Source organism: Onychomys torridus, chromosome 10, assembly GCF_903995425.1.
Source record: "Onychomys torridus chromosome 10, mOncTor1.1, whole genome shotgun sequence".
NCBI lineage: Eukaryota > Metazoa > Chordata > Mammalia > Rodentia > Cricetidae > Onychomys > Onychomys torridus.
In genome coordinates, this window is record NC_050452.1 from 54,275,783 (window position 1) to 54,296,990 (window position 21,208).

Genomic DNA, 21,208 nt, shown 5'->3' on the forward strand with positions numbered 1-21,208 from the left:
AATATTTTAAGACATTAAGACTATAGACGTTGCATTTAGTTTCTAAAGAAAATATAATGTCCCCAACCCCTATCAATATCAATAGTAGCATCTCAGATTTATTGACTACTTTCCAAGATAAAAAATTTCTGTGTTGGACTCCACATATTTTTTTCCACAGAAGAGTTGTTTATTAATAGAGGATAGAGGTGACAGGCCTGTGTGAAGCACACACATGAGTGAGGAGAAAAGAGAAGAGGAGGAGAGAGAGAAGAGAAGAGAGAGGAGAGAGAGGAGAGAGGAGAGGAGAGAAAAGAGGAGAGAGAGAAGAGAAGAGAAGAGAAGAGAAGAGAAGAGAAGAGAAGAGAAGAGAAGAGAAGAGAAGAGAAGAGAAGAGAAGAGAAGAGAAGAGAGGAGAGAGAGGAGAGAGAGGAGAGAGAGGAGATAGCCATATTGTTTTTTAATAGGAGGATGAACAAACTTTTCTCTTGATTTTCCCAGCTCAGCTACCTAAATGCTATGGAGTAGATTTATCCCTTATTCTTTGTGGGATTGTTTGTATCTGCCTTAGTAAGTAATTCATGATGAAATCTGTATCAAATACCATTAAAAGAGATGGAATATAAAGCTACTTAAAGTAATGAAGTTCATAATGAATATTCACCTGTGAAGAATTTACTACAGTGTATAAAGCTATAGCCATATCATTTATTACACAGAAAAAATGATGTCAATATCAGTAACACACACATATACATATATATGTATGTCAACAGTGATAATGAATTATATAAAGTATCATAAATCATTTGGTATACAATGATGGTATATAACTAATTCAAAGGAGCATACACATATTAATCAAAGTGAACTCTGGAATTTGTTAAGATGTGTGTACCCAAACAAAAAATAATTTTTAAACCCAAATTAAATCAGGTTACTCAGAGCTCACTGCATCTGTATGCAATTAATCAGTTTGCATAGTGTACCTCAAAGGCAAGCAAAAAACCCTGTTAGTTGTTAAGAAATAAATGATAATGAGCTTGCATGTGCAGTTGTGATAAACTATTAGATGTTTGTATATTATCTGCTTTGATAAATGTCTGTTGTTAGACTTTTCCTGCCTGGCCCACAGTCAGGACAAATCTCTCTCACCCTCTAGTCCCACAGTCGCTCAGACCCAACCAAATAAGCACACAGAGACTTATATCACTTATAAACTGTGTGGCCATGGCAGGCTTCTTGTTATCTACTTCTTTTATCTTAAATTAACCCATTTCTATTCATCTATACTTTGCCAGTTAGGTCATGGTTTACCTGTACCTTACATCTTGTCATGGCTGTGGATGGCAGCATCACTCTCTGCCCAAGCATTCCACCTCCCAGAATTCTCTTCTCTCTTGTCCTGCCTATATTTCCTGCCTGGCCACTGGCCAATCAGAATTTTATTTACATGGAGAGATATCCACAGCAAATGTCAGCTTCAGAATCCATGCAGTTGTCTGAGATTTGGCAGATAATTCCACTTTTGCCATTTCCATGATACTCAACAGTGTAACAACACAGTCAACTGGTACTCTGAAGAGAATCATATTATTAAACCCAGTTAGTGAGCTAGTTGCCAAGTGATCATCCTGATGAAGGGAAACATTGGTGATATTTTATAGATACACTAGGTAAAAGGAGGCCCAACCTCATGCTAGCCTTCTCCAGAGTTCAGTCTTTTCCAAAGTCTGTGCTGTCTCAGAAACCTGGGTAGATGTAGGAGGGATGTCAGTCTTCCTTTTGGATGAGAGTACTGTACAAGCCTCCCTAACACACACATTTAAAGGTTGCACTAGACTAAATATATCTTAGCTCTAAGTGGTTTCTGAGACACAAGGGCATGAGGAGTAAATCTAAATCTCTACATTCCAGTTCAACTTTCATGTGAATTAAAGACCTGGAAGACAATTATCTAAGTATGTAAAATACAGTCCACCTCTGCATGAAATAAGGAAGCCAGTTCTAACAAAAGGTGTTCATTTTCGTTCTTCATGAAAAATAATTAAACTGTGGAATTTCATTTTCTCTGCTACTTAGTAGTTATCTACCCTGTAGAAGAATGGACAGTTAGAATTTATTTGCAACAGCATTATGTGAATCTTGGTCATTTCATTGAATGAAATAAGTCAGGATGAGAGAGAAGAATTGCACAGCATCAGTTAAGTGTATTTTTAAGGAGCTGATTTCATAGAAAGTGAGAAATTAGTGGTGACTATAGGTAGAGTGGGGAAGGATGAATAAATGTTATCAGTGGGTATTAAACCACAGTCTGATAGTTTCAGGAAGCTTGGGTACACAGTTGTAAAACAGGACCACTGCAGATTAATATTGCATAGTTGGGTAGCTAAAGGTAACACTTAGGCCATATATCTTGAGAATCAGCAAAAATGATGTATAATACTTTTACCAGTATATACCAATGCTTGAAAAAGTGGATATATTTAAATGCAATTAAACATTGCACAAAATGATACAGCATATGGAAAACAATGAATGTGTCAATTTTCATGCTTTTATTTCTCAGTGAAATTTAATTAATAATAATGTTCTATAGATAATTATTAAAGTCTCAGGTAACTGCTGCATTGCAAATGTTGTAGGTATATTGATATTGTTTATTACAGAAACACCATTAATATATCTCTGGCTTCTTGGCACAAGAGAATTCAAGAAGAAATTCAGGGTCATATTACATAAACATTTAAAAATTAAGAATTAGATGTTGGATAATTAGAAAACAAAATGGTGAGCATAAAACAAACTGCATAACAGATCAATATATTAATCAGCAAAAATTCATAAACTAAAAATTTAGAGGGCTCTAATTTAGTTGTGATATACTATCATAAAATCAATGAAAGAGAGAGAAAAACATAGCTGAGATAAGAGCAATAAAATATTTGCTTTAAAGTCATGTTCAGATAAATATGGATTTAAAGCTAATATGCAAATATATTGGTATGACTTCAAGAAAAAGTAAATTTCTATGTGGATTACACATGCTTTATTGTTTGTTAAACAATACAGACAATGGATTACAAGTACTAAAATTCTTTGTATATTACATTTTAGACAGGGTTGTTTTTCAAAGCACTATTTTAAATTTGATAAAATGAGTTCAATTCATTGAGATGGCATTTCCCATCTTAACTTTTCAGTTGCTAACTTTTTATAAGAATTTCATGTTAGAGGTAAATTCCAGGATATACATCCTAAATAGCACAGACTTAATTAGAAGTGTGATAAGATAATCTCTGGGAAGAAATCCCCTCCTAAACTCATAATTCTACATCCAATAGTATGAATTAAATTCATAAACTTTTGAACTAAGAAACATAATAAGAACCACAAACACCAGGTTACAGAGAATATGAAAGCCAAGAATATTAATTTAATGAGATAAGAATAGAAATAGAAGTAAACAAAAAGAAAATATAAGTAATCATGGAGACTCGTGAAATGAAAATAGTCATAAACAACAAAGGAACACTAAATCATAAAAATTGTGGAAAAATGAGCGTGTTATATGTATTATCTTAAATATATCAAATGATAATTGGAAAATAAATTAATAATAAGTAGTAAATATAAAAATAAGTAATGAGTAAATTTTCAACTCTCACTATTGATGCTTTATTGTTATACTATAACTATAGTATAACATATTAGAATAAAGAATGGGAGTATGACAGATAAAAAATGATTTTCAATGACTAGAAAGTTGTGGGAAAAGTTCTTTAATGGTGAAACATCCAATAAAATTTTCTTTTTCTTTTAAATTTATTATATTTGTGTTTTAATTTTACACATCAGCCATAGGGTCCCTGTCCTACCCACTCCCGTCCCTCCCCCACATTCTTCCAGCCCCTCCCCTCCATTCCCATCTCCTCCAGGGCCAAGACTCCCCTGGGGATTCATTTAAACATGGTAGATTGAGTACAGGCAGGTCCAGTTCCCTCCTTCCAGGCTGAGGATGTGTCCCTGTGTAAGTCCAAGGTTCCAAACAGCCACCTCATGCACTAAGGACAGGTCCCTGGACTCACAGCCTGGATGCCTCCCAAACAGTTCAAGGTATTCAATTGTCTCAATTATCCAGAGTGCCTGATCCAGCTGGGGGCTCCATATCCATTGGTTCATAATTCATGTGCTTCCATTTATTTGGCTATTTGTCCCTGTGCTTTTTGCAACCTTGGTCTCAACAATTCATACTCTTATAGTCCCTCCTATTTCTCAACAACTGGACATCTGGAGTTCCACCTGGGGCCTGGCAGAGGATCTCTGCATCCACTTCCATCAGTTATTGGATGAGAGTTCCAGCTCAACTTTTAGGGTATTTGGCCATCTGATCACCAGACTAGGTCAGATCAGGCTTTTTCTCGACCATTGCCAGCAGTCTACAGAGGATGTATCCTTGTGGATTTCTGAGGACCTCTCCAGCACTCTGCCTATTCCTGGTCTCATGCGGTCATCATTAATTATGGTCTGTTATTCCTTGTTCTCCCTTTCTGTTCTTGATCCAGCTGGGATCTCCTGGTCCCCTAAGCTCTCTTTCCATCGAAACTTGCCCTTCATTACTCCCACTGTCATCCAGGTTGTTCATGTAGATCTCATCCATTTCTCTGTCATTGGGTGATCCCTGTGTCTTTCCTAGGGTCCTATTTTCTAGGTAGCCTCCCTGGAGTTGTATAGCAGACTAGTCATCTTTGTTTTACATCTAGTATCCTCCTATGATTGAGTACATACCATGTTCATCCTTCTGAGTCTGGGTTACCTCACTCAGGATGATATTTTCTAGATCCATCCATTTGCCTGCAAACCTCATGATATCATCGTTTTTCTCTGCTGAGTAGTCCTCCATTGTGTATATGTACCATATTTTCTTTATCCATTCTTCAGTTGAATGGCATCTAGGTTGTTTCCAGGTTCTAGCTATTACAAACAATGTTGATATGAACATAGCTGAGCAAATGCCCTTGTGGTATGATTGAGCATTCCTTGGGTATATGCCTAAGAGTGCTACAGCTGGGTCTTGGGGGAGATGGATTCCCAATTTTCTAAGGAAGCTCCATATTGATTTCCAAAGTGGCTTTACAAGCTTGTATTCCCACCAGCAGTGGAGGAGATTTCCCCTTGCTCTACATCCTCTCCAGCATAAGCTGTCTTCTGTGTTTATTATCTTAGCCTTTCAGACAGGTGTAAGGTGGTATCTCAGAGTTGTTTTGAGTTGCATTTCCCGGATAATTAGGGATGTTGAGTAGTTACTTAAATGTCTTTCAGCCATTTGAACTTCCTCTGTTGAGAATTCTCTGTTTGGTTCTATAGCCCATTTCTTAATTGAACTGTTGGGCATTTTGATGTCTAATTCATTGGGTTCTTTATATATTCTGGATATCAGCCCTCTGTCAGATGTGGGGTTGGTGAAGAGTTTTTTTCCATTCTGTACGCTGTTGCTTTGTCTTGTTGACCATGTCCTTTGTTCTACAAAAGCTTCTCAGTTTCAACAGGTCCCATTGATTGATTGTTTCCCTCATTGTCTGTGCTACTGGTGTTGTAATTACAAATTGTTCTCTGGTGCCAATGCATTCAAGAGTACTTCCTATTTTCTCTTCTATCAGGTTCAGAGTAACTGGATTTATGTTGAGGTCTTTGATCCAATTGGACTTAAGTTTGTGCATGGTGACAGATATGGATCTATTTGCAGCCTGCTACACATTGACATCCAGTTATGCCAGCACCATATGTTGAAGATGCTTTCTTTTTTCCATTGTACATTTTTGGTTTCTTTGTCAAAAATTATATGTTCATAGGTGTGCAGGTTAATGTCAGGGTCTTCAATTTGATTCCATTGGTCCAAATGTCAGTTTGTATGCCAGTTCCAAGCTGTTTTTATTATGGTAGTTCTTTAGTAGACCAAAGAAAGATGCCACAAAGAAAGAGAACTCCAGACCAATCTCCCTCGTGAACATTGATGCAAAAATACTCAATCAAATTCTGGCAAACAGACTCAAAGAACACATCAAAACAATTGTCCACCATGATCAAGAAGGCTTCATCCCAGGGATGCAAGGGTGGTTCAACATACAAAAGTCCCTCAATGTAAAACACCATATAAACAAACTCAAAGAAAAAACCACGTGATCATCTCATTAGATGCAGAAAAGACATTTGACAAAATCCAACACCCCTTCATGATAAATGTCTTGGAGTGATCAGGAATACAGGGAACATAGCTAAACATAATAAAGGCAATCTACAGCAAGCCAACAGCCAACATCAAATTAAATGGAGAGAAATTCAAAGCAATACCACTAAAATCAGGAACAAGGCAAGGCTGCCCCTTCTCCCCATACTTATTCAATATAGTACTTGAAGTTCTAGCCAGATCTAGAAGACAGCATAAGGAGATTAAGGGGATACAAACTGGAATGGAAGAATTTAAGCTTTCCCTATTTGCAGATGACATGATAGTATACATGAGTGACCTGAAAAAATTCAATGAAGGATCTGATACAGCTAATAAAAACGTTCAGCAACATAGCAGGATATAAGATCAACTCAAAAAAATCAGTAGCCCTCCTATATACAATAGACAAACAGGCTGAGAAGGAAATCAGAGATACATCATCCTTTACAATAGCCACAAATGATATAAAATAACTTGGGGTTACTCTAACTAAGCATGTGAAGGACCTATATGACAAGACCTTTAAAGTCCCTGAAAAAAGAAATTGAATATGTCAAAAAATGGAAAGATCTTCCATGCTCTTTGATAGGCAGGATTAATATAGTAAAAATGATGATCTTACCAAAAGCAATCTACAGATTCAACGCAATTCCCATCAAATTACCAACACAATTCTTCACAAACCTGGAAAGAATAATACTCAACTTCATATGAAAAAACAAAAAACCCAGGATAGCTAAAAGAATCCTGTACAATAAAACAACCTCTGGAGGCATTATGATCCCTGACCTATTTTACATTTCTTAAATAATATACAGACATCATTAGTTGGTTAATACTGAATCTCAAGACCTAAACAGTTAGTCTACCTAACCTAAAATTTTGCATTAAAAACAGGTATAGAAGTATATGCAAAATGTTAACTGCTTTTTGAATCAGAGTTGGGATGTGCTGGTCACGAAGCTTAGGGAAACATATACTTCTTAAAGGAATATGATATAACAAGTGCAGACACATTCAATATTACTCTAGTTCACCATACATCTTTTAAAGACATTGATACAATAAGGCCAAACATCTGTAATTTTGATCATGAATAAAATCTGTGAAAATTATGCCTATAATCTATTTCAAGGACACTTTGTTAGGCTAATTTATTCTGTCAGCAAGCCAAGGATGGAGAACAAACCTCTAAGTGTCTGCAGTCTACATGGAACAATAGATCTAGTTATGAAACATATTTAGTATGTTTCTACTTATCAAAATTGTACAGTTAAATGAGAAGTCATCTTCCTGACAATCCACAAATATGTGTGCCCATAAGAATGAGATGTAATCATGGAATTACCTATACTTATTACATGAAAATGCATGGTAATGGGGAGATATCATAACTGTTTTTGCATAAGTGAAATTATAGATGAAAGAAACTGGGTTCTTCCATTTGAGAACCATTTGTCTGGTGGGTTGGCATCAGAACTAATAAGGCCTGAACTAGCTTGTAACACTTGTTCCTGGCATACATACAAATATGCATACATACATACATACATACATACATACATACATACATACATAGAGAGAAAGACAGAGACAGACAGGCAGGCACACAGGCAGTCAGACTGACATAGAGAGAAAAAGAGAAAAGAGTGAGGGTGTTACTAATATATTCTAGTATTTAGTAGGTTAGATATATTAAATTGTATTTATAAATTTTGGTCAAATGTTTTGTCTAGATGTAACCCCATTTTAATTTGAGAATATCTTTATGTTCTCTGAGTAAGACAATGGGTATGGAAATTTTTTTAGACAGGTGGAGATCAATGGAGCATATGTTGCAAAATAAGAATTGGATCTGAGACTAGCATAGCAAGCCCAGTAAATGGGTTTTGGCAATATCTGCCCATGATATTTGACTTTTTAAATCTATTGTACAGTGCTTTGTCCTGTACATAGTAACATGTATTTTAGCTAGTGCACTTTTAAAATTATAACTTGATGCATGCTCAAGGGAATAGTCATTATTATCTAGTGAAATCCAGTATATGAATATTTATTGTCTTATAGTTTTAAATCTGAGAGGATATATTTAAGAACTGCCAATTGCATTATTACTGGCCCTAGATTTGAACTGTATGCTTTCTGCATATGTCACCAGGAAAGAAATAAACTGGTAAGAATTGGGGGAATCATAACATAGGTTTTAGTGCAATAGTTAGGGAATAAGCAAAAGTATTATAATAAAGTATACATATTTATAGAAACTCTCTATGTTAATGTAACTTTTTACATTGTATAAGTAACATACATTAATTTAATAACTTACAATTGTAAGTGAATAGGTCTTCAGAACATTTAACAAGGCATATACAACAGTGAAATGTATAAATCTAATTGATTTTCTAGTTCCAACTCTGTCTTCGTTTTTTTTTTTTTTTTTTTTTCATTTTACTGGTGGATAATTGTATGACATACAATTGATACTGAAGGTGTAAAAGTTTATGTGAAGCTCAAGAGCTAATTCCTAAGTAAGAATTCCCTGAGTGGGTAAATTGAGTCTGCTTAATTTTGATTGTGATTTTTTATTTGCAATTTTAACATAATGAAGTTTATTACATTAAATTTTACTTAAATTATGAAATTAAATATACCCATACAAAAATGTTACAATTACTGAAAATATGCATTCATCACAGTCATTAGCATTATTAGGATGAGTTCTTTGGTAGAGCAAGCAGAATAAAGAAGGGCTGATAGAGAGGAAAACTAATGCAAACACATATTTTGAAATCATGTGTTTTCAATGATGATAGCACATGATGTGTTCACAGTGCGATGGGCTCAAACTGGAGCTTCTTGATTTCTGAATTGAAATAAGATATGGTTCCACATCAAACCTGCTAATTTCCATAGAGGATGAACAAAATATAAAGATCAATTGAAGTGAATAGCATGACTAATCCTCAAAACTGGAATTTGGAAGCAAACTTTTGAATGAATATATGTGAGAACCATGTCAGATATTGAGGCTAAATTTTGTACTAGACTGAGTTGCTTTTGGTATTGACAAAAAATTTTCACTTAGGATTCCATGTCTACTTTCATAGCCTTCCATAAGATTCAACTGGTAGAAGGAATATAAACAAATGCTTAACCATATATGATCAATGGAGACTAAAACATTTCTTGTATAGATTTATGATGAAATTAGAATACAGCCAAACTGCTAAGCACCACAGTTATGTCAGAAGATTACGTCTGGCATCTATAATGAAGGTACTGAATTTCTTTTGGAAAAGAAATACAATAAGCTAATATATGTTATAAAAGAATACAGGTGTAATGCCATTTGATGTGACTACTTAAGACCTTATACTCTTAAGTATAAATGTATCGTTTATGGAGAGAAGAATCATAATCTAAGTAATAGAAAATAATTACATAAGGAATAATCTTTGGGATGATGGTGTGTTTGTGTGTGTGTGAGCGTGTGTGTGTGTGTGTGTGTGTGTGTGTGTATACACATAAGGGAGATCTATTGGGAAGTAAATCAAAGTATAAGACAAAACAAAACCATTTTACAAGTGTAAAATTTGCATTTAAATTTAAAATTTGGAACCCACTAGTTGATAAATAAATGTTAAAAGGAAATCCCTTTCAAAAGAGTTCAAATAGTTATCCTGAATGTGTTAATAATATGACTCCTTGAAGACATGAAATTATTAAATGAAAATTGAAGTACAAGACATGGAACACTGGTTTGTAAAATACTGGTTGTGGATACAAAAGAAGTATGTAAAACAGCACTCATTCTTTTCCTTGCTCTTTTACTCATAATAACTGCATGACAAGACACTATTCCTCCAGGTACAGAGAAATCAATCTCAAACTAGGAAATGTTCTCGCTGCTGGCTAATTTTGACAATACAGAAAAGTACAAGGCTGACTGTTGAGGAAAAGAGGGCATCGGTGGTCTGATTCAGCGATGAACCATGCATATGGCAATACATATCTAATAGCCAAGATATGTCTTCTAGTACATTCATGGCACAACCATTAATGTCTAATGTAACTGTTTTCTGGTTGCATTTGAGGCCCTCTCAACAAAAAGAAATTTCTTGCCTGATATTGCAATGTTGGTCCAAAGCTCATGGCTGGGAGGTAATAGGCTCTAGGGAAAAAAATCTACTGTTATTATCTAAATATATCACAATGTTCCCAAATTGTCTTCTAAATATGCAGATATGTATGCCTTGTCCATGTCTGCTGTTAATATTGATTAGACTAATGTAGCTAGAGTTTTCCTGTTCCTGCCTGGCCCATAGTCAGGACAAATCTCTCTTACTTGCCAGTCCTGCAGCTGCTCAGACCCAACCAAGTAAACACACAGAGACTGATAGATATTGTTTAAAAACTATATGGCCACAGCAGGCTTCTTGTTACCTATATCTTATATCTTAAATTAACCCATTTCTATTAATATATAAGTTGCCACGTTGCTTATGACTTACAGGTACCTTACATCTCACTTGTCATGGTGGTGGCTGGTAGTATTTCTCTGCCTCAGCCTTCCACTTCCCAGAATTCTCCTCTCTCCTTGTCCCACATATACTTCCCACCTGGATACTGGTCAATCAGTGTTTTATTTATTAACCAATCAGAGCAACACATTAAACATACCATACATCCCACAGCACTTCCCCTTTTCTTTATTTCAAAAAGGAAGGTTTTAACTTTTACATAGTAAAATTAGAGAAAACAAAACAATTTTATCAAGCAAGAATTACAGTGACAATATCTAGTCTATTTATAGTAACAAGTCTACTTCTATTTGGCAAAACTGAAAAAGATATACTCTCTATCCTATATTTGTGAGTCTAAGGTTTCATATCTAACTTATATCTTATCATAACTAAGGAAATTATAACTATGTAGTCTTCAACTACACCAAAGACATCAGAAGAATATACTATTACCTGAGAAATGGGAAAAGAATGCAAGCAACTATCAGGAGTCTCGTAAGAATAAACAGAGACAGCTGGAAGCCTGGACAGTCATCCAAAGTTCTTCTGTAAAGTTGAGGGCATCTATCTTCAGCCCACAGGTCTAGAGTCTCTCAGTCACTTTTCTCTGTGTCCTGTCGAATGTCTGGCAGTTTCCAATGCAAAGCAGGAACCTGAAGGACCATTTTGCCAAGAAAAGTTCAGTGGTCACCTTCCTATGGGTCCTGCATGTCCAGTCAGTCAAGCAGTCCAGGCAAGAACAGTTTCTTGCCAAAATGGCTATTTTTGTCATGGCAAAGATAAACTCCATATGGAGTGTCTTCAATGACCATCCTCCTCTTTGAAGTAAATCAGTGCTGCCAGGAGCAGATATGTCTCATGGTCCAGAAAGTCTAATTTTTTAAAAACGTTTTAAAAGCCATATTCTGTAGGTCTTTGAAGTGTTTGAAGATTACCTTCCTAATTTAATTATGTCTATGTATACCTAGAAAACAACATGACTATAAGTTTGACTATCATAGAAGACTAATTATGAATCTGTATTTAATTATCCATTTCATTCTAAATGAGTTACATAAACATAATATCTTAAACAAGAATAGAAATATATATATACAGTATAACAAATTTAAGTTTAAAATTGTATCAATAAACTAAAATCCATAGTAATGTAAAACATTTTAAACAAGTTGTTGCTCTTTAAAAGTAGGTTCATTAATCTAGACTTTTATCCTATCATATCTATACTATCTCCCTTTTTTTTCTTTTGAAAGAGACTGCATTTATAAATCAACCTGTTTTAAATAAAAATATTGGTTTTTCTTTGTCCCACCCAGAGGGCTCTTTTGATATGGGACAAAGGAATCACTCAACTTGTTTTTGTTTTTGTTTTTGTTTTTTTAAGCAATATGTTTGGGTTTAGAGAAGGAGTGAGTCAATTTTATCTCTAAAGCCAGGTTGGCATATTTGGGAATTTGGGCATAGGTGTTTTTTTTTTTTTTTTAACTACTTCCTGCTGGAGGGGAGCACTGTATCTTATGGGGACACAAAGAAAATTTTAGGATTATGGAGTAGTCTGTGAGGGTGTATTGTTTGAGCCAATTTCCTTGAAACTGTTCTGGATGTTGGATCATCTGGGCCATGGAGTCATCGGAGACTTTTCAGTGGGTTTGGCTGGTCAAACCTACTGTATCATAATCTGGAACAAATCCATTGCCTCTGGCTTTCCATAGAAACAAAAGCATAGCCTCCTTCTTCTAAAGCAGTATATCCTTACATCCAAACTTTGAAGTCAAATTACCTTTAAAATATACATTTTGGCTTAACTTACCAGCTTTTACAATCAAGTTTTTTTTTTGTAGTTAAAAATCCCAAAGACAACACAATCCAGATTCTCTGTGTAATATCCATATTTATGTGGCTTATTTTTTATACTACCTTCACTATCTCTTTAAAGACTTTATTTTTAAAAACTATCTTTTTTTATGTAACTGTGTATATTTTTTTCTCTCAAGCCTACATACATTTTAAACACATTGTAAACTAATTCTTCTGAATCTGTCTTATTATGAATCTTTGCTTTAAACTGCACCATTCTAAGACTGAAATGGCATTGTGGCTACTGGCTCTGCCCACTTCAGCTTCCTAACATATCGGTGATACAGTTTACTGCCTGCTCTGGGACCCATCAACTCTTAGAAACAGTGGGTCTATGCTTTTATCAAAGGAGCGTGTAGCCCAGAAACCTCTATTTTTTTTTTTTTTTTTTAGATTAGCAAAAACTATATCTAACACACAGCATAGTGCACAGCTTGGAGTCACCTCTGTGTAACTTAGGGTAGGTCAAGCCTTCATGAACTCCAGGAACCTGCCATAGGGTAGCTGTCGCTAACTTGAGAGAGACAATTAGGAAACTGTTTTAGAATCCTTTTTCTTGGATTTTGGATGGAAACACTCACCCCACGTTGGGCGCCATTTGTAGCTATAGTTTTCCTGGTCCTGCCTGGCCCATAGTCAGGACAAATCTCTCTTACCTGCCAGTCCTGAAAATGCTCAGACCCAACCAAGTAAACACACAGAGACTGATAGATATTGTTTAAAAACTATATGGCCACAGCAGGCTTCTTGTTATCTAGTTCTTATATCTTAAATTAACACATTTCTATTAATATATATGTTGCCACATGGCTCGTAACTTAGAGGTACCTTACATCTCACTCGTCATGATGGTTGCTGTCAGTATTTCTCTGCCTAAGCCTTCCACTTCCCAGAATTTTCCTCTCTCTGTGTCCCATTTCCCACCTGGCCAATCAGTGTTTTATTTATTAGCCAATCAGAGCAACACATTTAACATACAGTATATCACACAACTGAGAAACTTCATTTTGGGGTGGCAGTAGTCATTGGAAAGATGCATGCATGAACTTTCAAAATTCTTTTAGAATGAGAATCTATCTCTTCAAATAAGGCTCTAGGTCATAATCAGAACAGTAACTCTGTAAAGATCCCATTCTGGTTCTCCTTCTAAAGTTTTTGTATAATAAGAAAAGTGTTTCTCTTCCTTCTTGTCTATAAACTATATGTATAATTGTGCAACAGTTTTGGGCTATTGTAGACTATCTGTATAAATCCCTAAATCTGGCATCTGAGTCTTCCCATCAGTAACATTTCATAATATTTTATCACATTTACCATAATTAGTGAATGAATATTTTCTTTCATACCACTAGTGACTAAAGTTTCTATTTGGTTTAGATTGGTTGGACTTTAGGCCAACATCCTGAGTGGGTTGTGAGATCTCATCTTGGATTTGGTCACCATGACCCTAAAGGATATTATTCAATGTAAAAATAATAAGTGTGAGAATGAAAAAAAGTATTTTTTGAGTGATAATCTGGTGTTATGCTAACATTTCTTAGTTTATCTTTTTTTTTTCCCATCTGTTGAATAGGAGGTTTTATACTTCCAGCTAGCTAAACTTTGGTGTCCTAGTGTGTGACATGAATTTTGCTTCAATTTTCACTGGGCTTGTTGATTCCCAGCCATACTGGAGAAGATATTTTACTTGATGCAAGCTACAGATTAAAATGTTAATGCCACTCAGAAGCAGCCTTGATGTACACCCAAAATAATCCCTGGGTGCTTCATGATTTTGTTGGTCAATACACAAATTAAACATGAAAATACATATGTAGTGTTTCAAATTTTTCTAAATATAGGTTCCAAATGTTTGTTCTTAATTATCTACTCATTTTTTATCAGTATAAAGTGATGGGGAATTCATTTCATGGCTTTGGTTTTAATTCAATAGTGTTTCTTTTTTTGTTTGTTTGTTTTTACAGCTCAAATTTTACAAACAAATAATAATCAAAATACAACAAAAAATATCATATAAATATCAAGAATAAATCTGCAAAGAAATATTTTTGTTTATAAATACTGCAGATGGGTGAAGAAAATAGTTTGCTCAGTAAAGGTACTTGCTGAATTGACATCTGCCCCTGAGAAGTCTGATGGGTTCATTTCACAACTCATACAAGAGTTATAATTTATATAGACTTCAAACAATGCAATTCTAATCTAGATAAAAATGTTGTAAAACTTTTACTTTTCTTATTTTATTAAAAATATATTTTATACCATATATTCTGATCATAGATTCTTCTCCATATACTCCACCAGGTTCCTCCACACTCCAGCTCCTATGTGGATCCACCCACCTTTCTGTCCATTCTTAGAAATCAAACAGGAATCAAGTGATAATAATAAAATGAAATATAGTATAATAAGATAAAACAAAACAAATAAACAAAAATAGTTAAAACAAACAGAATCTGGGTTTGGGAAGATTGTAATCTAGGTATTGATCTGTGCTTGTCTTTGTTGAGTATATGTTTTGTTCCTTGATTTCTATTGCCCTCTCTGTTTCTTAGGAGGTTGCCATGGCTATGTGTTGCCTGCTGGGAAATTCTGGGATCCTGCTAGATGTACCACTGGGAGTTCTTGGTTAAATCTGTTTCTAGGTATGTGGACCAAATATGGTGATGGACTGGATAGGTCAAGGGGATTCATAGGAGAGAGGAACAAAGATATTCCATGATGATATGATTAGTCCCATGTGAATTGTGTCATGGAATGAGAACAGGCCACAATATGTAGTCTGCTACAGAGCTGGGGATGAGACAGAGGAATTGGATTTGGAGGAGAGAAGGGAACATGAATATCTAAAGTTCACCTAGCAACACTGTGGCCTACTTGATTCTCCAGCAGATTTGACTGGAGAGATTCCTGGGAATGCCTGCTTAGGTTGGGAGATGGGATGAGTAAGGGCAAGGAAGGTTGGAGGAGTAATGTTGTATTATCCTCTGTACAGGATGCTAGAAGGAAAGCACCCATCTAAAAAGACTAACCACACCCAGGAAAACACATAGAATAAATAATCCCAGATTGGCAAATCAAAAGAAGGGAAACACAGACACCTCATCACCACCACCACAACAACAATAACAACAAATGACAGAAAATAACAGGAATCAGCATACCTGGTCATTGATATCCATGAGCACCAATGATCTTAATTTCCCAAAGAAAAGATACAGACTAATATAATGGGTGTGAAAATGGGATACATTACTCTCTTGCACTCCAGAAACACACTTAACGTCAAGAATGGACATCATCTCAGGTTAAAGGGTTAGAAAAGGCATTCCAAGCAAATGGATTCAAGAAGCAAGCTGCTGTAGCCCATAGTACTATCTGATAAAAAAAAAAAAGACTTCAAAGAAATCAAAATCAGAGGAGATAAGGAAATACATTACATATTTATCAAAGGGGAAAATCTACCAAGAGGACATTTCAATTCCTAATTAACATCTAAGCACCAAACTCAAGGACACCCATATTCATGAAAACAAAATAAAACATACTTCTAACATATTAACCATGTATTTATGCCCACACACTGAATGCAGGAGATTTCAATACCCCCTTCTCACCAATTTACAGATCATCCATAAAAAATCTAAACATAGAAGGCATGGATCTAACTAATCTTATAAACCAAATATACCTAATAAGTATTTAAAGAATATTCCACCCAAACACAAAAGAATATACATTCTTATCAGAACTTCATGGAACTTATCCAAAACTGACCACATATTTGTACATAGATTGTTGTAGCTGTAAGTTTTTCTGTGTCCTGCACAGCCACATGTTCCCTCAGCTGCTTATATTAATTATAATTGCTCAGCCATTAGCTCAGGCTTATTATTGACTAGCTCTTACACTTAAATTAACCGATAATTCTTATTTATGTTTAGCCACGTGGCTCGGTATATTTTTTAAGTTCTGCCTTCACATCTTGCTTCCTCTGTGTCTGGCTGGTGACTCCTGACTCAGCCTTCCTCTTCCCAGAATTCTCCTTATCTGCTTACCCTGGCTATGCTTCCTGCCTAGCTACTGGCCAATCAGCATTTTATTTATCAGCCAATCAGAGCAACACATATTTACAACATATATAAAGATATTCCCCCATCAGATTGTACAAAATTGCACACAAAACTGACCACATATTTGTACATGGATTGAAGCTTCATAACAACAGCAACAGGATGACAACAAGCTTACAAACCCACAGACACTGAATAACTCTCTTCTAAATGAAAAACAGGCTAAGAGAGAAACAAAGAAAAAATTAGGGGCTGAAGAGATGGCTCAACGGTTAAGGCCACTGGCTGTTCTTCCAGAGGTTCTGAGTTCAATTCCCAGCAACCACATGGTGGCTCACAACCATCTGTAATGAGATCTGGCGCCCTCTTCTGGTGTGCAGGCATACATGCAGGCAGAACACTGTATACATAATAAATAAATCTTTTTAAAAAAATTAAAGACTTTCTATAATTAAATGAAAATAATGAATACACAACATACCAAAACTAAAATGATGCAATCAATCCTGATCAAAGAAGCAAGTTCATAACAGTGTCTACAGAGAGAGAGAGAGAGAGAGAGAGAGCTCATACTAGCAACTAACTAGCACACTTGAAAGCTCTAGAACAAAAGAAAAAAAATTACACCCAAAAATTAGATGGAAATAAGTAATCAAACTTAGAACTGAAGTCAATAAAGTATAAACAAATAAATGGAAAAGCTATACAAAGAAACAATGAAACAAAGAGTTGGTTCTTTGTATTAAAAAAAATCAGTAACATTGTCAAACTCTTAACCAGAATAACTAAAAAGTAGAGAGTGAATATCCAAACTAACAAAATTAGAGATGAAAAGGGGAGTATACCAATAAATGATGAGAAAATATAGAGAATCATAAGGACATTAAAAAAAAACTTTACTTCAGAAAATTGGAAAAATCTAAAATAAATGGATAATTTTCTCAATATGGGCCACTAACCAAAGTTAAATCAAGATTAAATAAGCAATTTAAACAGATATATAACCCTAAAGAAATAAATACAGTAATTAGAAGTCTGTCAACATAAGGAACATCTGGGCTAGATAATTTTAGCACAAATTACACCAGAATTTTGAGGAGAGTTAATGTCAATACTCCTCAAATTATTCCACAAAATACAAAAAGAAGGAAGATCATTCAGGTTTTTCACAAGGCCAAAGTTACCTACATACCCAAATCCAATAAAACCCAATAAAGAAAGAATTATAGACCTTTTCTCTTATGAACAGAGATGCAAAAAACTGTCAATAAAGTACTTGCAAACAATATCTGAGAACACATGATAAATATAACACACTATGACCAAGTAGGCTTAATTCCAGAGATGAAAAAAAAAATCAGTAAATGTCATCTAATGACATTCAAGTAGTCAAACTAATTGAAAAATAAAAACCACATGATCATGTCATTATATGTAGAAGCCTTTAACAAAAATCCAACACCTATGTATGATAAACATCCTGAAAAGATTAGGGATAAAAAGGACATATCACAACATATTAAAAGGCAACTTACAGCAATTGCATAGCCTACATCAACTTAAATAGAGAATCTCAAAACAATTCCATTAGAATCAGGAACAAAACAAGCTTGTCCACCTTCTCCATGGTTATTTAATATAACCCTTGAAGTCTTTCCTAAAGAAGTAAAACAATTTAAGGAGATCAAATGGGACACAAATTGGAAACAAGATATCAAATTATCTTTATTTGTAGATGATATGATAACATAGACAAGTGACCCTTAAATTTTCTCTAGGAAACTCCCACAGATGATAAGCCTTTCAATATAGTAGCTGGTCACAAAAATAATTCAAAAAAATCAGTCACCTTCTTATATGCAAATGACAGACTGAGAAAGAAATCAAGAAAAGAAAACCTTTCACAATAGCCTCCAAAAATATAAAATATCTTGGGATAACTCTAATCAAGCAAGTGAAAGACATATATGAATAAAATTAAGACCTTGACATAAAGAATTCAAGAAGGCATCAGAAGATGGTAAGGTCTTCCATGCTCATCCATGAAAATAATTGTTTTTACTGCAAGTTACCATCCTACCAAAAACAATCTACTGCTATGTGACAGTTTGCTATTATTCTGACAGTAAAGCTTGCTTGGAGTCAGAGGGCAGAGTTTAGCCCTTAGCTGACCAAAATTAACCATAGAGGTCTTGAAGTATTGAGGACAGATAGGAGACAGAAAGTAGCAAGGCAGGGCTGAGAGGATCTCAGTTTTTGCATTGAGGAATGGAAGGGAGAGGATACCCTAAAAATACCCTAGGGGCTGGTACTCCAAAGTCAAAGGTGGAAGAAGTACCCCCACTACATATATCTTATGGGAAATTATTCCCATCTTATGAATCTGGCTCATAATATTTCAGAAAATGCTTCTACAAACATTTTTAATATTCCCTTACAATATTTATAAAATTTTCAAGACAACAATTGTTTATATTTGTATTTCATTATTTTCCATTTAAATATGTCAACAGTATAACTAATAGTAATAATTTAAAATGAAGTGAAATAAAATACTCTGCTTTGCTAGCCTCTTTATACTTGATTGGCAGACAACTTTCATTGAATGAGAAATTGGTAACTAATGACACAGTGTTGGCATGCACTTGCACATACAGAATTTTATTTTTCTTGATGTGAATCCAAAAGATGGAGTGAAAGGAAGATCTGAAGTAAAACAGAATAGACTCTGATACTTTAGGGGAGTGTGTCCCCACACTTCCCACGCATTAGAGGAACCTACCAAGTTTATAAGTGGGAGGATTGCTTTTATCTAGTCATCATGTATTTTGATTATATCCAATCAGAACTGACCTATGGAACATGAACTTCTAACCAGTATCTTCAGAGGTGTAAATATGTATGAACTGAAAGACATGTTTTGAGAAGTCTAGAAAAATCAGTGTCTCGTCATTGGGTCAGGAAAAAGTTCAGCTGATTAAACAAAAATTGGAAAATTGGCATTTGTAAAGCCTTATGAAAAATATTATTCTGTTAAAATTCGTGGCAACCATTCAGAAGGATCTACTATATTCTGTTCTTCAAAATTTTTATAGAATAAAAAGTTCTCTTTAAATGGAGGTAGAATAAAAAAGGTAGAAGAAAAAGAACGCAGATTAGTGTTGCATCCAATATTAACATTAACATCCTGAAGATAAAAATAAGGGTAAAAATGTAGACAATTACAAAACTCAGTTATGTAGTTCAAAACTCAGAAATTCTCTACAAAGTGCAAATCCATAATTTAAGTTTATTATAGTAGTTATACTTTTAATATGTGTCATCTTGAAGAACATTTTTAATCAACAGTTTATTAAAAATTATTCCATTTGCAATATTTTATTTCTGAAGTTTTAAATTTTAATGTGACACATATTAATTTGTGTTATAGTACCAATTATAATGAAACACTCCACACCAGACATTTCTTTTTACTTTATTAGGTCCTATTTAACATGATAATTTCTTAGAAGTGCTGTGAGTTTGAAATAAAGACTGCTCTGCAGTATGTACAAATGTGTCACCTTGTAGTTGTCCATGTTTCTCAGTTTACATGGTTATTGATGATCCAGGATGTTAGAAATTACCCAGTAGTTTGCTGTTTCTTGCATACACATACATAGATACACAGAACATGAATTCATAATTTATGGAAAAAACTTTTTTTAAGTCGCTTTATTTTGTTTGAAGTCAGTAGCTCAGTTTAAGTAAAACAACTCAGTGATGTGGTAGAAGCAGGACTCTTTGGAGTTCAGAAAACTGAACTCTGTATTTAAAAAAAGCAAATTATATTATAGACCTATATTAGGTTACCATGCATGAGAATCCAAGAGGGAAACAATGTGGACTTTCAGGAACAGAGGACATAAAATTCTTCCTTGTTTTTGTTCCTCATTCTCATTTTTTTTTGTTCTGCTGTTAATAATGTTGGTAATAACTATTTACTTGCTTCATTCAGTTTTTCTTATTCTTGAGAATGCAATTCATCTATACAATGGACTATTATAACAGCTGCCCATTTCCCCTCAAAGTTCCCCTTCTACCCATTAACAATCCCTCCAGCCAAATTTCATTCTTTTGTTCTGTTTTATTTTGTTTTAATAATTCTCTGAGTCTCATCAGTGCTCACTGTATGACATGAGTGTGGAGATACCCACTGTAGCATTGGAAACTTACAAAGACCATATCCTCAATAACTAATCATTCTAACTCCCCCAGAAACTACCCACTGTTAGCAGCTCTTTGGTATAGGACAAGAACTGGAAAGCATCAATCCCATGAACCCTAGAATTTTGGTTATCTTGATTTTGTGTTGGTCTTAGGTAGGTAACTACAGATACTGTTCCTAGCTGCAAAATCCAGAAGAAAGTATGTCCACAGCACTCTTTTTCCATCTTTCTATTGTTACAGTCTTTTCTTCCTCCCCTCCCGAGGTGTTTGCTGAGCCTTCCTAATGATGTTGTTAACATAGATATTCCACTTAAGGAAGAGCTCTCAGTTCCTAATTC